This window comes from Microcaecilia unicolor, chromosome 1 (assembly GCF_901765095.1).
Source record: "Microcaecilia unicolor chromosome 1, aMicUni1.1, whole genome shotgun sequence".
NCBI lineage: Eukaryota > Metazoa > Chordata > Amphibia > Gymnophiona > Siphonopidae > Microcaecilia > Microcaecilia unicolor.
In genome coordinates, this window is record NC_044031.1 from 93,656,690 (window position 1) to 93,676,220 (window position 19,531).

Consider the following 19,531-nt stretch of genomic DNA (forward strand, 5'->3'; position numbering starts at 1 on the left):
ATTTCTTTACTTCTGGGTTTGGATCATTTCTTTACTTCTGGGTTTGGATCAAAGTATAGTAACTTGTAAGCAGACAGTTTAAAATTTTTATGTTATCCTTCAATTCAAACTATAATTATGTAACCACATTGAGAAGCTATAGTAATATAGCCATCAAATTACAATTATGCTCTTTTTTCTTAGTTGTGCCATTTTTAACATTTTTAAAATTTCTGTAAAGAATCACAGTCAAGACCCTAAGAAGCCACACAGGGCTCTGGAGCTGTGGTTTATCACTTCCTAATGTACATTTGTACTGTTACCTGAAATCTCTTCTCTGAAGTCTCTTCAGTCTGTTAATTATATCCTCTATGTATTTATTTAATCAATCATTCTTTTTGTGTCCAACACCTGTTGGCCACATTTCCATAAATTTCTCTGATATAGTCACCTGCACCTGTCTCCAATGTGTTCATTTCATATTTGGTCCTTACTCTTCTCATTGTTTGAACATGTGAATCTTGTAGAGTTTATCATCTTTTCTTTGACACCCAGTATTTTATACCATAAAGCAGCACAGCTTTTAGTACTGAAGTATAGAAAGGCTCTTTCAGTTGTATAATAGTACTTTATTGTCCAAGATCAATTTGAGAACTTCTGTCCATTTGTGATTGGTTCTGAGGGAGGTAGTACTGGGAAGACTGTCAGGAAGATGTTCTTATGGAATGAGAAGTGGAAGCTTGCCATGCCGTCCTGGGACAGGGCAGCAGTTATAGCTTTTTAAGGTGGCATGGAAAAGGAACAGAGGATTTGTGGTTGCTAAAAGTTGAGAACATAGCAGCTCATGTTTAAGTGTTTATAGTCCCAAAGTCTCAACAAAATCTAATCTGTATGCAGCTGAAAAAAGCTAAAGGAACCACATTTTATCATGGAGAAAAAGACCTCAGTGAAGAAGTGATCAATGCATAGCGACCACTTGAAACACTTCAACTCATAATTTTCACCATCATAGGTCAGAAAAAATCTCCATGAAAACAGTCCAACAGTCTGACTTTTATCTTATATCCAATCTCTTAAATTCAAATTCAAACATTCTTTTATCAGTCTCTTAGATTCAACGCATTTTAGCACTTGCAATTGTAGAGATATTGTTCCTTCAGTTCTTTTTGAATGGGCTTTGTCAGCAATGCCGCACGGAAGCCGCTAGCTTGACTTAGTAAACAGACCCCTAGGTTTGTAAAATGGTACAGCTATGGAAGTTGTGCCACTTATAAGTGGTAGTTGGAAAATCACCACTTCAATATGAAATCTGCTGGATTCATGGCACTTATTTTTTTGACCTGTACATTTGTTAAATGGCTACTCCCATTTTGCATCCTGAAAATACACATGAACTTCTGCTTGTCCTTACATGTATTTTATAAAAGACTCTGTGTTCAGTACAGACTTTCATAAAATACCGCTGGAACTGAGCATGTTTCAACCTGGACGTCTGAAGTCTGTTCTCCGTGTTCTATGTAACATTGTATTAATTGCACAAAGATTGAGACTGTTGAAGCTCAGCTGGCAGAAGATTCCATTGTAGGAATAGATAACTTGGGTCATCCACTCCAGTGCAAGCTGTGGTTTGCACGTACAGGCAATACTATCTCAAGGAGGTCATAGGTGGCATACTTAACCAGGATACTAAGCAAAAACACTTGTTAGCTCATCAGTCTGTCAGGATCTTTGATATACAGTGGGGGAAATAAGTATTTGATCCCTTGCTGATTTTGTAAGTTTGCCCACTGACAAAGACATGAGCAGCCCATAATTGAAGGGTAGGTTATTGGTAACAGTGAGAGATAGCACATCACAAATTAAATCCGGAAAATCACATTGTGGAAAGTATATGAATTTATTTGCATTCTGCAGAGGGAAATAAGTATTTGATCCCCCACCAACCAGTAAGAGATCTGGCCCCTACAGACCAGGTAGATGCTCCAAATCAACTCGTTACCTGCATGACAGACAGCTGTCGGCAATGGTCACCTGTATGAAAGACACCTGTCCACAGACTCAGTGAATCAGTCAGACTCTAACCTCTACAAAATGGCCAAGAGCAAGGAGCTGTCTAAGGATGTCAGGGACAAGATCATACACCTGCACAAGGCTGGAATGGGCTACAAAACCATCAGTAAGACGCTGGGCGAGAAGGAGACAACTGTTGGTGCCATAGTAAGAAAATGGAAGAAGTACAAAATGACTGTCAATCGACAAAGATCTGGGGCTCCACGCAAAATCTCACCTCGTGGGGTATCCTTGATCATGAGGAAGGTTAGAAATCAGCCTACAACTACAAGGGGGGAACTTGTCAATGATCTCAAGGCAGCTGGGACCACTGTCACCACGAAAACCATTGGTAACACATTACGACATAACGGATTGCAATCCTGCAGTGCCCGCAAGGTCCCCTTGCTCCGGAAGGCACATGTGACGGCCCGTCTGAAGCTTGCCAGTGAACACCTGGATGATGCCGAGAGTGATTGGGAAAAGGTGCTGTGGTCAGATGAGACAAAAATTGAGCTCTTTGGCATGAACTCAACTCGCCGTGTTTGGAGGAAGAGAAATGCTGCCTATGACCCAAAGAACACCGTCCCCACTGTCAAGCATGGAGGTGGAAATGTTATGTTTTGGGGGTGTTTCTCTGCTAAAGGCACAGGCCTACTTCACCGCATCAATGGGAGAATGGATGGGGCCATGTACCGTACAATTCTGAGTGACAACCTCCTTCCCTCCGCCAGGGCCTTAAAAATGGGTCGTGGCTGGGTCTTCCAGCACAACAATGACCCAAAACATACAGCCAAGGCAACAAAGGAGTGGCTCAGGAAGAAGCACATTAGGGTCATGGAGTGGCCTAGCCAGTCACCAGACCTTAATCCCATTGAAAACTTATGGAGGGAGCTGAAGCTGCGAGTTGCCAAGCGACAGCCCAGAACTCTTAATGATTTAGAGATGATCTGCAAAGAGGAGTGGACCAAAATTCCTCCTGACATGTGTGCAAACCTCATCATCAACTACAGAAGACGTCTGACCGCTGTGCTTGCCAACAAGGGTTTTGCCACCAAGTATTAGGTCTTGTTTGCCAGAGGGATCAAATACTTATTTCCCTCTGCAGAATGCAAATAAATTCATATACTTTCCACAATGTGATTTTCCGGATTTAATTTGTGATGTGCTATCTCTCACTGTTACCAATAACCTACCCTTCAATTATGGGCTGCTCATGTCTTTGTCAGTGGGCAAACTTACAAAATCAGCAAGGGATCAAATACTTATTTCCCCCACTGTACGCTTTGTCTACATATACCATACACATATTTTTTTTGTGTTATTTGTATATACATGTCATAGCAGTCTCCAATATCCCGTCTTTCAATCATCAAAGCTGATCAAATCTCTTACTATAAAAAATAGATTTATAAGGGATTTTAGCATGTTGTTCAGCACTTCTATGAATACACATGTGGAAAACAGATGCAGAAAAGTGGAGGAGTGGCCTAGTGGTTAGGGTGGTGGACTTTGGTCCTGGGGAACTGAGGAACTGAATTCGATTCCCACTTCAGGCACAGGCAGCTCCTTGTGACTCTGGGCAAGTCACTTAACCCTCCATTGCCCCATGTAAGCCGCATTGAGCCTGCCATGAGTGGGAAAGCGCGGGGTACAAATGTAACAAAAATAAAAAATAAAATACTGCCTACTTAAAAAATATATACCTATGCATTCCAGGGGTATAACATACATGGAGCGGAATGGGATAGGCACTTATTCCTATATTTCATACAATATTCAGATCTATTTGTACCAGCACATACATGCCTGTAATTAGAATAGCCTCAGAGCTGGTGTAAATGTGTGTCTCTGCTTTCACTTTGGTAATTTTATAAAGGCACATAGGTGCATATATTGTATTTACAATGTAAATCACCATACCAGATAGCCAGTTTTTAATACTAAATCTCATGAATTAGTGGACCATTATAAATAGACAAATTTTGATCACCAAAAACTCATTGACTTTTGCAATATAATCATTAGTCTCTTTAGTCCAATATTTATAAATGTCCATTTATTTTTTAAATTGTTCATTAAAAAAACTTTTATGCATATATAAATGAAAAAAACTTTGAAAACTAGGAAAAATGCTTCAGTTGATATTCTTCAAATTCTTGATGTAGACATTTCTCTGAAATCAGCAAATTAAATACAGATATTCCATTCCTCTGACATGATATCATGTTTCATCCAAAAACCGCTTCAGAGAGAGAGAATCTTATAAACAGCTAGTTTTAGTCCATTTCCTGTGCAAAAATCCAAATGAAACAATATCAACCAACAGCTTTCTGCAAACAAAATTATTTTCATACCTTCAATAATAAAATGGTGCCTGAACGCTCCTGTTTTAAAAGAAGCACATGACCAAAAGCAAGCAGTGAGAGCACCTCCCCATTCACTTGTAAGGGGTATAACCATTTTAAATCAGGGAAAGCCATTCCACCCTCCTTGGAGAAGATGCAACATAGGCACCTGTGTGCTTTGACAGCCTTGGCACTCTGTCATAAAATTACCCTTAGCTTTATATACATTTTTGCACGGCTGTTCCTGAGAATGTTAAATGGGCAGAGCAGAGTTATAATGCAGCTGAATTTTTAACCCCTTCCCCTTTTTTTAATAGAATCAATGACATTGCAGCATGTTATAAAAGAGAGATGCACATCACAGAGCGGTTGTAAAACACTTTTGTTGGAGTCTTGCCATATAACTCTCTCTGATTACGAGATGTTATAAAGTTTCGAATAAGGACCCAAATCTGCTCAAACCTAGCAGTCCATCCTTTAACTGTATGGTCAAGATGCTCCATGAGGGCAGTGTGTTAAGCTTGGGAAAGGTGAGTGATATAGCCAATGGGACTGTTATGGGGTCCCCTTCCAAAAGGGTAGTTACAGTAGATTGTGCTGTGAGAAGTAGCTAAGTCACAAGGCACCAGTGAGTTAAAGGAACATCTGAACTCTTTCACAACCTAAGATACCCTGATAGAAACCTACAGCATATGGGATATCTCCCCTTCTATCTGGTTCCAAAATTGTTCTACAAACCTGCATTCCTACCACATGTACATATATTCCCCTACCCCCAGAATCCTGCCAAAAGAGTGGGGAAGCCCTATCCACAAAGTGTGGAAAGGAAATGGGCATTCTTTAAATTCTTTGGAAAAGTTTAATCAGCAATGCCACCCTACCAATAGACTGAGATCCCAAAAGCTGATTTCCATATGCCAACATAGTCTCTGGGAGTCATATGAATACTTCAGTGTAGTAAATTTAAAATAAATCGGAGAAAGGTTTTCTTCATCCAACGCGTAATTAAATTCTGGAATTCGTTGCCGGAGAACATGGTGAAGGTGGTAGAGTTTAAAAAGGGGTTAGACGGTTTCCTAAAGGACGTCCATAAACCGCTACTAAATGGACTTGGGAAAAATCCACAATTCCAGGAATTTTTTTTTGTTTTTGTTATATTTGTACCCCGCGCTTTCCCACTCATGGCAGGCTCAATGCGGCTTACATGTATTGAATGTTTGTACGTTTGGGAAGCTTGCCCTTGGCCTGGATTGGCCGCTGTCGTGGATAGGATGCTGGGCTCAATGGACCCTTTGTCTTTTCCTAGTGTGGCATTACTTATGTGCTTATGCCCTATACTGTAAGCATGATCATCTATGGGGTGTTTGACAGTGTAATAGACATCAACCAGTGAAGGAACGTCCTGTTTGACTACATTTTAAAAAATGAACAATGCAGAATTTAATTTCATTTTATTGACATTTGTGTCACGAAACATGTAGCCACCCACCTAGGGTTACCCTGCAGCCACTTGAAGGTCTATCCCCAGCACAGCTCAGGTCTGCCTGCACCTGCCACTCATGCTGTACACTAACACCCTACTCCCACCGACTGGGTCACAACCACCTCTGGGCGAGTCTCCCACTCTCAAATTATCCCCAGTGATTTCTAGGTTACTTGGGAAGCTCGCCAGGTACCCTTGGCCTGGATTGGCCGCTGTCGTGGATAGGATGCTGGGCTCGATGGACCCTTGGTCTTTTCCCAGTGTGGCATTATTTATGTACTTATGTACCCAAATCTTCATTCCAGGATGCAGTAACAGTTGATGCTGGACCATCCCCTAACCTATCTGCAAGGAAACCCTGATATAACAAGGACATACCATTTGAAGTTGAATACTCCTGGGCTTATCACTGGTGGGAGCCAGAGAAGACAGCATAGTCTAAGGAGTACACATACATTTCCAGGCCACCCTCTACTTTATGTGATGGGAGAAGGCTATCTCTACAGGCCTTGTGAAGCAACGGGGAAGAAGCTGGAAGTAACAGCAACTTATATTACCCCATGCTTTCAGCCTGCATCACCTCCAGGAACAGCCAGGGTACTTGAGCACCCAGCATTATCCATTTATGACTAATAATACATCTGGAGGTTGGGCAAGGCAACTTCATCACCTGCTTAGGCAGTGAAATCCTGCCCATTACAAATCCTGGGCATTATCTGTTGCCAAATAAAAATGGAAAACAAGCCATTTAGCTCAGTAAATATGGATGAAGGCACATCACAGGGTAGCTGCTGAAAGAAATGCAAGTCTTGCAAGGGTATTCATCGAGCAGAGAGACCTTCTCAAGCCATGCCAGTACCTGCATATTTCTAAAAATTTGCACATAGAGGTGTATAGTACACACATTTGCACCTGTGTCAGAGCAGATGAAAATGTTAATTGGCATCTTTGTATTTTATTGGGCCTGTATCTGGGAGTCTATTTTATAGAAGCTTTATGCCTTTATAAAATAGTCATCTTTTTCAAATTCTCACATGTAGGGGCATTTTTTGATATGACGTCTAAATCCAACTTTGGATGTTTTGCTGAAAACGTCCAAAAATCAACTAGTGAAAATGACCATTTTCAAAACATAAAAACATTAATCTTTTTTTCTTTGAAAATGGCAATTTCCTAGGTGGTGATGTTGTGCTTAGTAAGTCTATCTTTTTGGAGCATTTAAAAAAAAAAAAAAAGTCTAAGTGAAAAATGCAGAAAATCAAGCCATTGGGACAAAGGAAGAGCCAGCTTTCCTAGTAGATTGGCCACTCAGGGCCACTGCATGGGCCACTGCAGTGTACTTCACATAAAAAGTCATAGGTACACATCCCACTATTACCCCATTATATTGTATGGTGAGCCCTTCAAAACCCACGAAAAACCTACTGTACCCAACTATACACCACTACAATAGCCCTTATGGCTGCAGGTGTCACCTATATGTAGGTACGGTAGGTTTTGGATTTTTTTTTTTTTTGGAGGGGGGCTGACACTTTCCACCACAAGTGTAATAGAGTGGATCATGGGCCTGGGTCACCTTCTGTACAGTGCACTGAACTGACAACTAGGCTATTCCAGGAACCTGCCTTTCTGAGAGGCCTCTGATTGGACAATGAATACTGGCATAAACAATATTGCAAAAGTCAAGGTGGGGATGAATACAATAGAGAATGTTGTGATGCATTGTCTAGGTAGTTGTGGAGTGCATGGAATTGTCGTAGACTCTGAGAGCATTTTTTTATTATTATTTATAATTTCAAAAACTTTACAATACAAGACAATCTTGCTTCAGAAAATCAGACAAAAAACAGTAATGGAATTACATCATCCCATAAATACATTCTTAAGAAGATACATTAATGCCTTTTTTAAATCACAAAATGGAAAGGGGGGCATTATTAAGAATATTGGGGAAAATATAAGTTGAACTAAATAGTATGGAACAGACTTCGCACGCATTTTCTTCCTTAAATTCTTATAATTTACACCATTGGCTAGAACGTAGAAATGTATAAGTTCCTTGAGTCAATAAATACTCTTAACTGTTCTGGCTGAAAAAATATATATTTTAAACCTTCATATTTCACAACACATTTACTTGGATAATTCAAAAAGAAAGAGGCACCCAATTCCTGGGTCTCTTTTCTCATGCTCAAAAAGGTCTTCCTAATATCTTGTGTTTTCTTCGTAACATCCTGACATTTTTTTTTTTTTTAATGACAGGGCAAAAAAGAGAGTTGGGAATCAATGCTTACACCCCAGTGCTTAAAAGAATCTACTAGTGTAATAGAAGTAGAAAGAAGGTGTGCTGCACGATACTTCAGTCTAGTAGGAACCAGGAAGCTACTGTTTTTGAAAGATTCAGTACAAAAAGACTGTAACCAAAAGAAATTTAAATCCAGACACTGTTGCTAGCCCAAATCAGGGGTGTAGAGGCCAGTATATGTGAGTTTACCAGACAAAGTGCTCTCTTTTTTAATTGCATCTTTTTTTGTGAAATTGACTGCCCTCATGTCTTAGAGCTGAACTTAGAAGGACTCACTTCAGCCTTTCTGTGGCATTAGCAGCTGTGTGAGGAGGGCTTGCTTGCGTGTGCCTGCAGACTCATAGTTTCTGTGGTTAAGTTTTTCTTTCTCTTTTGTTGTCTGTCATTGCAATGGAAATCCTTTTCCTTTTATGATTTTACTCTAAATTCTTTGATATATTTCAGTCGAAAGGCAGTGTAACAAAGGATAATAAATATAAACATAAACATTGAGCTACCCATCCTGAGAGAGTGATCCCCCATTGATGATTCAAATACAGAAAATATATAATTGTCCAGCCGGCGGCCTTTCAGAAGAGAAAAACCTAAATGGGAAAATGTGCTAGAACAACAAAGCTCCTAGCCACATCTGAGCTTAGTCTGTTTCCTTTTTGTGTCTGATTGTCATTATCCTGTTTACCTCAAGTCATGCACATAACATCTTTCTTGCAAATGTTCTGAAATAGTTCTCCATGAACATTTCATTGAAATACTGCATCATATCCCAGCAAGAGAGAAAATTGAGAGGAAGCACAATGAATTTGACAAGTTATTAAACCCTGTGATTTGGGTAGTGGCAAATTGTTTTAAAATCAAGGGATTAAAAAGTGAATTTTAAAATGAGATTTGGAAGATGGAAAGTATGACTTACAGGAGAGGAAGTGATTCAATATTTTCAGCATATGCTAATAATTTTTTCTCCTTACTGACAAGTTTGAAGGAAGAGCAGGAGGGAACTTAATTAATGCTAAGGTTGGAAAACTATGGAAGAACAGTCTCCTGGCTAATGTTAACCATATTTTTCTGGCTCTTGAAAGACAGAAAAGCAGTGACCTTTTCTGGAGATAGGTGGCAAATTATCTCTGGCAATGAATTCCAGAGCTTAATTACATGTTGAATGAAGAAATATTGTCTCCGGTTTGTTTGTTTTAAATTTATTACTTAGTAGCTTTCCCCTAGTCCTAGTATTTTTGAAAAGAGTAAACAAGCGATTCACCTCTACCCATTCCACTCCACTTAGTATTTTATATACCTCTATCATATGTCTTCTCAGTTGTCTGTTCTCCAAGCTTCAAGATATTTTTCACAAACCATCTAGATCTTTTTCTCAAACTTCCACTCTTCCCCAGCTCTAAATTGTCTCACATCAACCCACATTCCTGTTGTGACCCGGTCTTCAAAGGACTAGTCTTCTGCTTCCAACAAACAGTGATGACTAATGGCTCTGCTAACATTAATTTTAAGATCAGTTCCCTGTATCCATCCCTTCATAGGCTCCCAGTCCCAACAAACACCACTTAGGGTCCAATTCCCAGGGCCCTGGCACCATTATTTTACTATCCTGCCCGACTTCTAGACAGAAGCACTTAAAAATCTTACACTGCCACCACATCTGATCAAAAGAGCACTTTCCCTGCACTCCCTCTAACATAGATCTGTATCTAAATATCTCATACAAAAACAATCTTTCTCTGCTTAGGATACAGTTGATTTACAGTTCTGAACTGCAGTTGCCTTTATTTAGTAGCCCAAGAATAAGTATGCACATACTCATAAATCTGCCTCTATTCCCTAGAGATATCAGGGCATCCCAGGCAGCATCCCAGTGTTTTTCATGGATTCTATCCAGTCTTTCTTCCATAAGCCCTAGAGCCTTGTAAATGTTAGATAATAATTTCTTAACCTCAGCTCTTTAAATAAAACCATTTCTAATGAATTCTCTGGTCTTCGAAGATTCTTCAACCTAATCTCCTAATAAAATACCTCAACTGAATGAAGGAAAGAAGAGCAAACAACCCTCACACCTTTTCTGTAGTTTACCTTTGATACTGCTCCCCAACCCAAATCAAGAACAAAATTAGCTATGCCCCCACCCCACCTGTCTAATATCCGGTCAAGCCACTTGTGAAAAAGAAGTAAAATCCTTCAGCTGCACTGCCAGGAATAGAATTTCTTCTATCCCTACCTTTTTGCAAACCTTCCAGATTTTCAGCAGAGGTGCCCCACCCCCTTTTCCTCCCTCTCTTGTTTTATCATCTTTAAAATATAAGGTGTCAAGAATGCCTTCTCAACTTTGACCTACAGCTTTCCTTGGGGCATTCAGTGATACTTCACTTCCTTCAACACTGCTGCTGTATATAAAAGCATGTTATGAGTGATAGGTTTAGGTTTAGCGCCCCCCCCCCCCCCCCCATCTCCACTGGCTTATTGTTCATTCCTCGCCCAAGATATAATGTTGCGATGCCTGCTGCCAGTGTGCCAGATTTATTTATTTGGTTCACTTGTATTCCACATTTTCCCAGCATGTGCGGGCTCAATGTGGCTAACAAAGTTACAATAAAATTACATAATACAACAGGATATAATAGCAAAATAGAAAGTAACAAATACAGAACGTAAGCAGCTAAATAAGAGAATACGGATGGGCAATCAGGAGCAACAAAAGGAAAGCAGACAAAGGCAAAAAAGCGGGAAATCTGACAAATGGAAATAGGGGTTTAAAGAGCACTGGGGGCTTTGGGATAGGCTTTACTAAACAAATAAGTTTTTAGTAATTTCTTAAATGTCAGGTGATCCGATTTCTCTCTCAGTTGTCTTGGCAAGGCATTCCAGGATTGCGGGCTGATGTATGAAAAGGATGAAGCATAGATTGACTTGTACTTTAGATTCCTGCAGGAAGGATAGTGCAGAATAAGATAAGTACGAGATGACACCAATGAATTTCTGGGAGATAAATCTATCAAATCACACATGTAAACTGGTGCTTCTCCTTAAATAATTTTATGTGTTAAGGTGCAGATTTTGAATTCAATACGGTCTTTAATGGGCAGCCAGTGAAGACTCTCACGGAGAGGCTGCGCACTGTCGAAGCGAGTTTTTCCAAAGATTAGCCTGGCCTCGGTGTTTTGAACCGTCTGGAGCTTCCTCAGAATATAGAGTGTACAGCCAGCGAATAATCCACTACAGTAATCGATGTGGCTTAGGACCACATGGAGATGTGAACTGACAACGATGTGAATAAAAATATGATCTTTGGGAGGAGGATCATTTCATAGGCAGCCACCTGCCACCATCAAGTCATGGTCAACACACATTTCTAAGGGTGGGTAATGTAACAAACTGTATTTCCATTATTTACAATGTATTGTAAGCCACACTGAGCCCGCAAATAGGTGGGAAAATGTGGGATACAAATGCAAATAAATAAAATAAAATAAGTATATACAACTCCTTCAATTCCAATGATAATGTGACCTCTAGGTATCTTAGCCCCTGGTCTACCCAAGTAAATGAGAAGTCTCTCTGGCACATTGCTTTCCCTAACCCAATCCCCAAGGTGTCTGTTTTCCCAATATTCAACTTTTCAAAACTGGAGTAATCCACAAATTCTTGCATTAATTCAGGGAGAAACTTTTTTTTTTCTGGCTGTTGAACCACCACTAAAATATCATCAACATGTAGCATACTTTTATGACTATACCTGCCAACCTACACTGGCTTGATGTTTCCATTCCTCATTATCAGTGTGTTTTTTCTAGCAAAAAAGGTGCCGGTACTCAAATGCTAGGCCACCCTTCAGGAGTGAGGTGATCACTGAGGGTCCCACCCCATAATAGCCGGGCCCCCCGCAACCAGCCACAGAATCTACGACAAGACAGAATTGGTGTGTAGAACCTGAGCTCTATCATTAAAACTTGGGTTCTACGGGTCATTTTTGGCAGACAATGGAAAAGGTGCCGGTACTCAGTACCCCCAAGTACCTCCTCAAAAAAACCTCTGCTCATTATACACAGGTCCAGTGGTACTTTGGCCACTACAAACAACATTGGGGAAAGCGGACACCCCTGTCGTGTGCCCCAGTAGAGAAGAAATTGCTCTGACTTTCTTTCATTAACCATTACTTGTGAGCAGGGTAAAATATACAGTACGTGTATGTAGGCTATCAGGAAGAATATTTTTAGAATATACTAAATAAATGCTTTATTGTATTCTATGTTTGAAGCTAGTACAGAACAGCTAGCTTAACCTATGCTGTAAATATCTTTGTAGTCTGCAGTTAAGTTCTCATTATACACGGCTCTTTTAACTACTTCAGGTAGTCGAAAAGAGTTTTAGGAATGCAGAGAGGAATTTCATTTTACAGTATTAGGAAAATATGCCATACATTATCATCTTTGGATCTTTGTTAAAATGACGTTTTAGTGCTCTTTTATATAGCTGAATCTAGAGAGTGATACATTAGTTTTGTTTCATTGGCTTATCAGTCTTAGTCTTTGCATGATATTTTGAGGTCCATTTACTAAGCTGTGCTAAAAAGTGGCCAGTGGTAGTTTTAGCGCATGGGTTTCCCATGTGCTCCAACCACTTTTTAGCATGGCTCTAAAATGGCCGAATTCTACCATTAATGGCTACACACTAATTTCCAAATTAGCACGTGGCCATAGCGCCTGAGCCCTTACCCCCACCCATTTAGTAGGCGGTAAGGGCTCACGGGCTACTCATGCGGTAATCCGGCAGCGCATGGCATATTGCACGCACTACTTAATTACCGATGGGCGCACTTACTGCCTGCCCCCGCACTAGAAAATAAACATTGAAACGTGCAGGAAACGGCACGCAGCAAAAGCCAGTAGTGCCTGCCTGTGGTACAGTTTTGCCGCACGCTACCCTTGCAGTAGCTCTACTGTGCCTTCGTAAAAGGGCTCTTTTGTTTAACTGTACACTAGTACATTTTTATGAAACCTGTGGCCACACCATTTTGCAGTGCATCAGGTCATACTTGCCTATCAATTCTAGTTCTGTAAATGGCGTACTTTCACCGAGGTCACATATGTTTTTCTACTTGTGTACAAGATTTTTCATATCATAAATCTTGGGGTTTTTTTCTAATTGAACCTCCTTTCCCAGAATGAAGGCAGAATTTTTCATCCCAAAATGTTCTCAGTTCTCCCTAACTTTGTTTTGCCCTTAGGTGCTACAGCAGCTACATATATAAAACAAGGGGTTCATGCTCTAAAACAGAAGCAATAGGTTTCACCACATGCAGAGGAAGGATTTCTTTAACATTAAGTGATATTTTATTTATTTATTTGATGTTAAGCTGTTCATTTATTTTTTTGACAGCTGAGCTATTTAAATCTATGAATATAAATCAATACAGAATTGAACTGTGCACATTTTAAAGGGATAAACTGTTGATATGATATGACCTCACGTTAGTGAAATGTGCTAATCCAGTAATTATAATCTAATTGACATGTTTGGGATTAGGAATTTGTTTCCATTGCTGAAACATATATATTTTTTTAATCCTCTGCTAGATTGTCATTAGAGAGATATGTAAGTCAATTGAGAGAAGCCTGGCAACCGATTCTTTCCTCATAAGCCAGTGCTTCTTAGACTTTTTAAGCGCAAAGTACATCTACATTTTTAAATATACTTTGTGGCAGTATGAGCATGGGAGAGGACTTGTATGGCTGAAAAAAAAGGTAGACCAACACTGAAAACCATACCAGTTAAAAGAGGAAGGACTCAAAGGAGGCAGCTCAGGAAGGAGAAGAGGTACAAAACTAGGCTTGTCGGCTATGCCATATATGCTGCCTATGCATTTTCATATATCTGGTGCTCATGCAGTATCAGGAAAGGAGACAGGCATGTGTGACTGCACATTTGCTCTGAAAGGAGCCCTTGAATGTTTCAGAACTGCCGCTAGTGTCCCTTGGTGCTGAGAGCATATCCCATATGCTGGTCTGAGTTTGATGATCAGGCAGTAGTGACTTTTTTTTTTCATTGTCACCTTGGATCAGGTCTGAAAGCATGTTAGTGCACCTTGACACACTGGTTGGGAAAACACTGTCCTAATTAACTGTGTTACACAGTGTCATACTTCCAACTTTGTTCTTAACGTAAGAACCTTCTCACCTCCTCTTATTGCTTTGATAGCACAAATGAATCAGGGCATGCACAGGAACAATTCATGCCTTAGCTTTATTAACTGTAGAAAAGCGGAGTCAATCTCGGAACTATGAAAATTTGGTATTGTCTGCAGAGGACCCCACCAGAATAACAAATGTGATAATACCCAAGATCAAAATAATTTTTGTGAGAGTTCATGGAGAACTCAGTATAGGCGTTTGCTCAGGGCCAACTAACTAAAACCAAAGAAAGATTTTTGAAAGTAAAAAATCCTAGTATTCCAAAATTGTATATAGTCCCTAAAATACATAAAACCTTACACAGGCCTCCAGGGAGACCGGTCGTCACCCTTAGAGGCACTGTTCTGGAACCTTTGTCCAAATTTTTGGACCATTTTCTCAAACCTTTGGTACTCCAAATACAGTCGTATATACGGGACACTACTGATTTTTTGGTTAAGATTCAATCTATATGTGATCTTCCCACAAATTGACTATTAGTAACCTTAGATATCAAAGCTCACTATACGAGTATCCCGCAAACAGCAGCAATTCATTTAGTTCAACAATGCTTAATAAATAGATCAACAGATCACAGAGTAATCATTTTTTGATTAATATAACAACTTTGATTTTGATGAAAAATTATTTCTCTTTTGACAACAAGTTTTACTTGCAGAAACCAGGAGTGGCTATGGACACTGCAGCAGCATCTAGTATAGTCAATCTTTTTGTAGCAGATTTCGAACAGCGCTACATTTATCCCTGCAGTTGGATAGGTAAGATCTCCAATTGGGTTAGGTTTATTGACGATATATTTTTTTGTATGGATGGCGTCTGAAGAAGAATTGGAGCAATTTATGGTCTGGATTAACACCTTGGATCCCCATTTACAATTTACCCATCCATACAGTAAGACTCAAATCACTTTTTTAGACACTAAGGTATCACAAATACACAATCGTCTTGCTATCACCGTCTATCGTAGATCCACCAACAGAAATAATTATCTTCAATATGACAGCTGCCTTCCTCGCCAATTGAAAAAAGCAGTCCCTGTTGGTCAATTCCTTCGTAGTAGAAGGATTTGTAGTAAATTGGAGGAATTTCAACAGCAAGCCCACATCTTAACACAGCGCTTTTTGGCGAAGGGCTACCCTGGTCCTGTGATTAAACAAGCATATCGCAGGGCTCGTTATGCTAATCCTGAACTCTTGTTAAAATACAATCATAGAGAACCTCAGGATAAGCAAATATGCATCCTGTCTCATTCGGAGAAATCTGCTGCTATAGCTCAGAGCATACACAAACATTGGCATGTCCTTCAATTACATTGAGTGTTTCAGACTCACCCTTGTATAGCATTTTCCAGGGGTAAGAACCTGTCAAACCATCTGGTATCTGCAACTTTTAATTCTCAAGTTGAATTGCAGCAGACACGAAGTGAAGGTCACAAACCCCGTGGACATTGTAAGGCTTGCCCCATGTCTTTGACTCTGAATGTTTGGCAAAACCCAGCCACCCTGAAGTTTTACAAATTGAAAGGGGAGACAAATTGCCTATCTACAAATGTAGTTTACGTGATCATATGTCTCTGTTTGAAAATTTATGTAGGGTGAACTAGTAGGGCAATTAGCGCTTAAGTGAACACTGGAGTAGACTTACAGCCCCTATGGTCAACCACTGTGTTGAATATGGACATACTTTTGAAGAGATACAGGGTTTGTGATGGGACCGATTTCTTCACATTTTCAGAGAGATCGTGAAGCGTTCGTGAAGCTTTCGTGTCCATGCGTGAACAATATTGGAGCTTTGAATTGAACGCAGTTATTCCAAATGGACTTAATGAAAGTTTCCATATCATCATGCTGATCAATCCATAGACTGGTGGGTTGTGTCCATCTACCAGCAGGTGGAGATAGAGAGCAATCCTTTTGCCTCCCTATATGTGGTCATGTGCTGCCGGAAACTCCTCAGTATGTTCTCTATCTCAGCAGGTGGTGGTCACACACAGCAGCAGCTCTGGCTAGGTCTCCAAGCCTAATTTTTAGGTTTTGTTGAGTACCTGGGGTTGAGGGCTCTTCTTGAGCAAGTGCAAACCTGGTGGCGCCAGGTCCCTCCTTTTCTCCCCCCTCCCACTGGCTCCGTTAAAAAAAAAAAAAAAATTTTGGACGTCCTTAAGGGCGTTTATTTCGACTTTTATTTAAACGTTTAGTGCAGCTACTCACTGGGACACCAGGTCGTTACAGCTCGGAGCGAGGAGCAGGTAATTTTTACCTTTTTATAGCGGGCAGGGGGTTCCCTGATCGATCTCCACGTGGCCTATGGCGTCGGAGGGCGAGGGCGCGAAGAATCGCTCCCCGGACCGTGTGTGCGCTTCTAGCGGGGATGCGGGGGTCTTAAAGTCTGATTCGCCCTTGTTGGGTGTCAGTTTGGAGGCCGGTCAGTGTCCCGGGTCTTCCTCCGGTGCGGCGGTTTTTCCCGCCATAAACGCCCATCCCCCGCTGCTCGCCTCCGCCATCTTGGCCGGCCACTCTGCTCGGACGGCTTCTTCTTGGGCCGCCCTTGAGCTGGGAGACGTTAATGCCATGGCCGCCCTTGATTTGGGCGACGGCAAAATAGCGGCTAAAGTTAAGCGCCGTTCTTCTCGCATGGCTCCTTCGCGGAGTGTCGCGCCGGACGCCATCTTGGATGCGCAGCATGTCTCTCCCCCGCTCTTGCGAGCGCCGGTTGAGGGTGCGTCTAGGGCTGTGGCCCAGGCTGGTGAAGTGCACAGTCTGGGGGGTTTCTCCCCCGAGTTTATTTTGCTGCTGCATCAGGCCTTCCTTATGCAAAACGCTGCCCCTTCTCCCTTGTCCGATAAAGAGGTTGAGGCCCCCGGAAGTAAACGCCCTCGGGTGGATTCCCAGGCCTTAGAGGACTCTGTTTCCTTTGATTTAGATGAGGGCAGCGTATCTGAGTTCTCCCAACGGTCCTTTGGGGATTCCTTGGAGGAGACGGATTCCCGCTCGGATGGAGCGGATGACCCCTCTGCAGCGCGGATCTTTCGCTCAGAGGATTTGCCCAACCTATTAGTGCAGGCCATGAGCATTTTGAAGATTTCCTCTCCAGAGGACGTCTCTCCCTCAGCCCCTGTTGGCTCCGCCATTATGCTGGGGACGAAGCGCCCGCCTAGAACCTTCCACGTGCATGATACCATGCACACCTTAATTTCGGCTCAATGGGATGTCCCGGAAGCGAGCCTCAAAGTGGCTAGGGCTATGTCCCGCCTCTATCCTTTGCCTGAAAGTGAACGGGAGGCCTTTCTTTGGCCTACCGTGGATTCTTTAATCACTGCGGTGACTAAGAAAACGGCGTTGCCGGTGGAAGGTGGCACGGCCCTAAAGGACGCCCAAGACAGAAGATTGGAGGCGGCCTTAAGGTCGTCCTTCGAGGCGGCTGCCTTAAGTTTGCAGGCCTCAGTTTGCGGCTCCTACGTGGCCAGGGCGTGCCTGACGATTGTGCAGCGGGCTTCCCCCTCGGATCCTTCCTTGAGGGCTGATTGGCCGGCCCTGGAATCGGGCTTGGCTTATTTGGCAGACTTGCTGTATGATGTCTTGAGTGCCTCGGCTAAAGGTATGGCTCAGACAATCTCTGCGCGGCGGTGGCTTTGGCTGAAACATTGGTCTGCGGACCACGCCTCTAAGTCCCGCCTGGCTAAGTTGCCTTTTAAAGGCAAGCTGCTCTTTGGGGTCGAGCTGGACAAAATTGTGACCGATCTCGGCACGTCTAAGGGCAAGAGGTTACCAGAGGTCAGGGCTCGGGCCAGTGCTCGCCCCGGTATCTCCAGAGGACGGTTTCAGGAAGCCCGTCGGTACCGCCCGGGCAAGTCGGGCACCTCTGCCCCCTCTTCATTCAAGAGGAACTTCTCCCCCAAGCAGCATTCCTTTCGCAGAGACCGCCGTCCCGGAGGTGCGCCCTCTGGTCCTCCCCCAGGGTCTCGTACCCAATGACAGGGTCCTGGTCCATGGCCCAGTGCAGATTGGAGGACGCCTGTCCTCGTTTCTGGGCGAGTGGACCAGGGTAACTTCAGACGCTTGGGTGCTGGAAGTCATCAGAGACGGCTACAAGCTAGAGTTCTGCCGACCCTTAAGAGACGGGTTTGTACTCTCTCCCTGCAAGTCTCCGGTCAAAGCTGTGGCAGTGCAGCAGACCTTGGACAATCTGATCCGCCTGGGTGCGGTCGTTCCGGTGCCAGAAAATCAGCTTGGCAAGGGACGTTACTCCATTTACTTTGTGGTACCAAAGAAAGGAGGTTCTGTACGGCCTATCCTCGACCTCAAAGGGGTCAATCGGGCCTTGAAAGTTCGGCACTTTCGCATGGAGACTCTCCGCTCTGTTATAGCGGCAGTGAAGGCAGGGGAGTTCCTGGCATCCTTGGACATCAAGGAAGCGTACTTGCATATTCCCATCTGGCCTCCTCATCAACGCTTTCTGCGTTTTGCAGTCCTGGGCCGACACTTCCAGTTCAGAGCCCTCCCGTTCGGGTTGGCTACTGCTCCGCGGACCTTCTCCAAAGTAATGGTGTTCATCGCGGCCTTCCTGCGAAAGGAAGGAGTACAAGTCCATCCTTATCTGGACGACTGGTTGATCCGAGCCCCCTCTTATGCAGAGTGCGGCAAAGCTGTGCACCGGGTGATTGCTCTTTTGAGCTCCCTGGGGTGGATCATCAACTGGGAGAAAAGCCAGCTGCGCCCGACTCAGTCCCTGGAGTATCTGGGAGTTCGATTCGACACCCAAGTAGGCAGAGTGTTCCTGCCGGACAATCGGATTGTCAAACTTCAGGCTCAGGTGGACCAGTTCCTAGTAGCCTCTCCGCTTCGGGCTTGGGACTATGTGCAGCTGTTGGGCTCTATGACGGCCACCATGGAAGTAGTGCCCTGGGCCAGGGCTCATATGAGACCACTACAACACTCTCTGCTGCAGCGCTGGACTCCGGTGTCGGAGGATTATGCTGTGCGCCTTCCCTTGGACCCAGCAGTGCACAAGGCGCTGAGCTGGTGGCTGAAGACAGACAAGTTGTCTGCAGGGATGCCTCTTGTGACCCCGGAGTGGATTGTCGTCACGACGGACGCCTCTTTGATGGGCTGGGGAGCCCACTGCTTGGGAAGGACAGCGCAGGGGCTCTGGTCTCCTGCAGAGGCAAAGTGGTCTA

At 42.8% G+C, this 19,531-nt stretch overlaps 1 protein-coding gene across 3 annotated transcripts in view; it reads left to right on the forward strand.

The window, feature by feature from the left end:
- Positions 1 to 19,531, forward strand: part of PARD3 (par-3 family cell polarity regulator) — a 1,299,417-nt gene that overhangs the window by 616,913 nt on the left and 662,973 nt on the right. The window lies entirely within an intron of this gene.